This window comes from Pteropus vampyrus, unplaced genomic scaffold (assembly GCF_000151845.1).
Source record: "Pteropus vampyrus isolate Shadow unplaced genomic scaffold, Pvam_2.0 Scaffold141, whole genome shotgun sequence".
Taxonomy (NCBI): Eukaryota; Metazoa; Chordata; class Mammalia; order Chiroptera; family Pteropodidae; genus Pteropus; species Pteropus vampyrus.
In genome coordinates this window covers 214,722-219,864 of record NW_011888922.1, presented here as the reverse complement: position 1 = coordinate 219,864, position 5,143 = coordinate 214,722, and the positions used below count along the sequence as shown (strand labels likewise).

The window sequence follows — 5,143 nt, the reverse complement described above, 5'->3', positions numbered from 1 at the left end:
GTGCATGTAATTAGCTTTGTTTAGAATATATCCTCTCCATCTGCACATTGAAGAGCCAACCAAAGTGCCACTTTCTTTTTTTAAATTTTTACTGACCTCTCTTTAGCTCATCATCATTTGCAACTATGTATTCCCCAAGTGAGGATTTAGAAAACTTTCACCTTTTCCTGTCCTGCATAATGTGACTGATTCCTTACCATCTTTACTATATTTTCTTTTTTATACTTTAGATAACTCAAGTTTGACTGCCCCAAGTGATGTATGAAGCTGTCATCACATCAGTCTGAAGCTACTACTGTTGCAGTGGCCATGCCTTTAGAATACTATTTGCCCCAGGGTATGAATTTCATATATGGTTGTTGAATAAATACAAGAATAAGTGAATGAATAAACACATGAATTACCAAATAAAAAAGTGGAAGGAATATATGCAAGAAGCACATAGAATGATGCTATATTTTTATTTTAATTTACTCATTTATTCACCTGACATGTATGAGGTATTTCTGAAGATCCAAACTATGTAAGGTGTTGGGGGGATGTATTTGGACACATGAGTCAAGTGTAACAAAGTGGTATGAAAAAATCTAAATAGGATGGTGTGTTTCTCCTTCTACTTCATAGGAAACAGCTCAGCTACCCAGTGAGTCTGACATCTGCCTGTCTATACCAGGTAGTTGAAAGATGACTTAGGTCAGTAGAGAACTGCAAAATTGAAAGCACGGAAAAACACATAGAAAACACAGCCAACAGCCATGGTCCCACCACCAAGTTAAACACTGCTGACATTTTAATATGTATAATTCTAACAATAATAATAAAGCAGAAGCACATACATGCTAATGTTTATGGAGCTCTCAATATGTGCTGGGAACTAGGCATTATTTATCTTTGCAAATGTCACATAACTACTGTCATAGATGCTACACTGCACCTTCCAGAGCGCAATTTCAGAAATGAAGGACAGATTTTCCAGTTTGGGGGAAGGTTGTCTTGCTGACAGTGCTCAGATGTCGGGCTTCATTAAGAATTGCCTCAGCTGTACAGAACTGCCTCCCAAACTCTCATCACCTTCCAAGGCCAGCCTGCATCCAATACCAACCCATATTGGGGAATAAAGGGCTGCCCCCTCTCCTCAACTTGGGACTACTCTGATAGACATTCCCAGTTTCAGAACTCCTCATGGGGCTGTTCTATTGTAACTTCACCCTCTGCTCAAGCCAGCTGCCACCTTTCCTTCACAGGTGCAAGTACTTAGAAGACTCCTCAGTAAAGTTTCCCATGCTAACCTCTACCTCATCGACTTCCCTAGGGAGACCCCAACTTAATGGAAGCTACATGAGGGTAGGTAATTGTCGCAAGCAAGGAAAGCAGCTATTGAAGTAACACCCTTGAATGCATTTGTGTCTTTTCACATATCGAGTGGAACGTTGTCATATAAACCAATCAGGGATCCACATAGGTTAACACATAATACACAGAGTCTTATGTGACAGGGTGAAGGGATGAGAGTCCTTAGTGTCTCCAAAGTGAGCTCTGTTGATTGACAGCACAGATGATTTTGCAATGGTCTCAAGTCAGTGGCTACAAGAGACAGTCAGAATCTTCAGCTCTCAGTGTACCCGTCCATGATGCGGTCAGGTCAGGCTTGAACATCATCTGTCTGTGGTGTTCAGCTTATATGGTCCTTACAGGGTGGAATCTTATGCTTATTGGTTCCTGCAATTGGGGCTTTCTGAGGGCACTTGTGGCTGATGTTTCTGTGGTTTTGGGTGTTCTGGTCACTCCCTAAGAATGTTCCCACTATGTGCCAGTTGACAACACTGTCATGGCTCCCATGTAATCCATTTTGTAAAGTCCAATAAGTCTTCAATTCTTTATGGTCTATACAGTAATATTATTAGATCATATTGCAAATTCCAATTTATAGATAATGTAATTCAAGCAGAAAAGTGTAAGCAAGTTGTTCTAGGTTCTCTTGAAAGGAAAGGTCTGACCAGGATTCCAAGGTTATCTGCCTGTTGAAATTTAGTACTTGAACAAGCCAGTTAAATAGTTGGTGATTAGGGAAATAATTGATTTTGGAGTTTATTTTTCTACCCAAGAAAGAAAAGTTAGAACTGTGATTTTTCAGGCAAGAGCTTCTCCCTCCCACCTTCTCCCAGCTTCTCCCATCCCATAACCCCCAGCACACAGTGTTTTTGTTTTGTAGTATTAGGATTTCAGACTCAGAGAGGAAGACTGTATTGGACAGTCTGAAACCTGAAGGGCGTGGAGGCTAGAGCTTGAAGTTAAGAGTGTGCAAAGCCCAGCCATGGAGAAGGAGAAGCCCTGAGGCCAAGGAGAAGGCTTTAAGTTCTTAAGGACAGAGATTTGCATACTGCTTCCATAAAGCTCCTGGGGGTTGTGGCAGGACCTCTCAGACAAGGCTAGAGGGAGTTCACAGTAAGAGTCATGGTTTTAGGAGCTATGGCACAATATCCTCATGTTTAGTGTATAGAGCCATCAGCTTTGGAAAGGAGAAACGAGCTTTAGAGCATCTCTAAAATGGCATAAGGAACCAATGCCTACCCCAGATTATGGCAGCACATAAATTTAAGGTTCCTGTAGCATCCCATGTATGCCACCCCACTAATGTCTGAGAATTAATTTAGCAATAGTCATGTAGGTAGATGTTGTAACAAGGTTAATTTTATTTAGAGAAATACAGGACTGTAACACATCTTACTCTTAAATGTTTTTAGATAAAATAGAATTTCTTTAAAGATATATATATATATATATATATATACAACTAAAATAAATAATATACATTTAAATTAGTTATCTTTATCATGCAATTTTCAATGTCTGCATGAAAATCTATTATATGGTTTTAATAATTAATCTGATAATCAGTTTAGTTAATCTAATATCTACTCTTAACCATCTAAAATAATTTAAATTTTTCTTTTTATGAACAACATTGTAATAAACATCTTTGCAAAATATTTTTATTTACTTCCAATGTTATTGCTTTAGGATCAAATTTTAAAAATGGAGTTGCTGAGTTTTATAGCAAATGCACATTGTTAGGGCTTTGATATACATTTCCTATTTGCTCTACTGAAAATCTGATCCAATTTAAACACTGACTAGCCCATGTTCCCATACTGTCATCAACAGGTATTCTTCTTTAGTCTTTGATAATTTTATGTCCAAAATGTAGTCTTTGATTGTTCTTAGGTGTTAACATTCATTGCTTTCTTCAAACACTTTGATTTTTACAGGATGAGCAGTACAGACTCTTAGGTAGGTGTATTTTAAAAAGCCACATTAATAGACATCCAGTGAGTTTTGTAAATTCTTTATTTTCCCTGCCAATTATGAATGTCTTATTTAGGATTCCTCAGATAGAACAGACAAGCTGAATGAAAAGAATAAATAAACTAGGTTAGATAATGGAATGCAGCCTCTCTTTCCAAATCAAAGCTTCCTTTCCTTGCATATTCTTAAAATGCAAAGGCAAGAAAAGACAACATCATGAGCATTAATCCTGGAGTACGAAAAGTTCAGAAAAGCACAGAAAAACGTACATCAAATCCTTCTTAGCCTCCAGGGATAAACTCTGACCTTTACAAAAATTACTGTGTTTCTCCTCAAGGTCTACCTCTCTGTTCTCCAGATAACTGTGGAGATGCAATGGAAATATCTTTGTGTTCGTTTGCTCATTTATTTATTTAGTCAAGATGTTTATATTAAGCATTTAGTTTGTCGGACTCTATAAAAGTTTTTTATTTTCATAGTTATCGCTTTTAAATCTTATTTTAAAAAAAATCAAGCCTATGAATATAATATTAGTATCTATATTAGTTTCCTAGGGGCTGTTGTAACAAAGTGCCACAAATTGAGCCACTTAAACTGAAGAGATTTATTTTCTCGCAGTTTTGGAGGCTTGAAGTCTGAGATCAAGGTGTCAGCAGGATTCATTCCTTCTGAGGGCTGTGAAAAAGAATCTGTCCCAAATCTTTTTTCCTAGCTTCTGGTGTTTGGCTGGCAATCTGTCATTCTTTGGCTTGTATCTGGTATCTGTCTTTATCTTCAAATAGTGGTCTTCTTGTGCTCTTCTTTGTGTTGAAATTTCCCCATTTTATAAGGATTCCAGTAATATTGGATTAGGGGCTCACCCTACTCTGGTATGACCTCATCTTGACTAGTTACATTTATGATAACCGTATTTCCAAGTACAGTCACACTCTGAGGTACTGGGGGTTAAGACTTCAATATGTAAATTTGGGGTGAGTGTGCTGCAAAATTCAACCCATAACAGCATCTCATTTACAGACATGAAAGCTGAAACTCAGAACACATGATATGTGTAAGGAGCACACACTGCATATTAGCTTTATGTAGGTCACTGTTTTTGTGCACAAGAGAACCAGGATATGAAGTCATTGTACTTTCTATCACATCAGGAGTTCTTGTGATTTCAAAATCTTAGACACCTGATAGAACTGTGCGTGAGGCTGAAAAAGTAGATAAGTGCTAAAAAGACAGGAGGTTTTAGAGGCCAAATTTAGATGTCTGGTATTAATTTTAAAGGGAGTTAGAAACAGTTTGTGAGCAAATGAGTGAATCAGTTATATAACTGGTGGTTATGTATTGGATAAAGTCTATATTTCCCAGAAAAGTTTTACAGTTAGTACCTTAGCTCCCTAATACTTATTATCATTATTTTTTAATGTATATTAGGGTAAAACTCCCTTGGTGATAAGTTGAGGTTGTCACAATTGAGGTTGGTAGAAAAACTAGGGTAAAGACTTCTGAATCTTAAAAAGTTTATCTTTCTCCTGTACTTTCTTACAGCTCTCTGAATTCTCTGACGTCAATAGAATGTCCAACCATTCAGTCCTGTTCTGACAGTACCAGGAGTTAGCACCAGACTCCACAGATTGAAGGGCACAGGTCCATAAGACTGACTTCACTGCAGGCACCAGTCTCAAGGCCCAGGTCTCCAGGCTACCTGCACTTCTCTCCAACTTGGCTACAAATTTAGGGATTCTCATGACCCCCACTCAGGTTAAATAATTTGCTAGAAATACAGAACTCAAGGCAACACTCTAGTTATGTTAACCAGTTTATTATAAAGGATCCAACTCAGGAA

The 5,143-nt window shown here is 37.7% G+C and overlaps 1 long non-coding RNA gene across 1 annotated transcript in view; it reads left to right on the top strand.

Annotated features, from left to right (window-relative positions):
• LOC105297594 overlaps window positions 1–5,137 on the top strand; it is a 16,411-nt gene extending 11,274 nt beyond the window's left edge. Inside the window, exons 3-4 of the long non-coding RNA XR_896364.2 lie at window positions 231–337; window positions 4,846–5,137. This is a non-coding gene — a long non-coding RNA (uncharacterized LOC105297594). The remainder of the gene's footprint in view (window positions 1–230; window positions 338–4,845) is intronic.
• The last annotated feature ends 6 nt before the right edge of the window (window positions 5,138–5,143 follow it).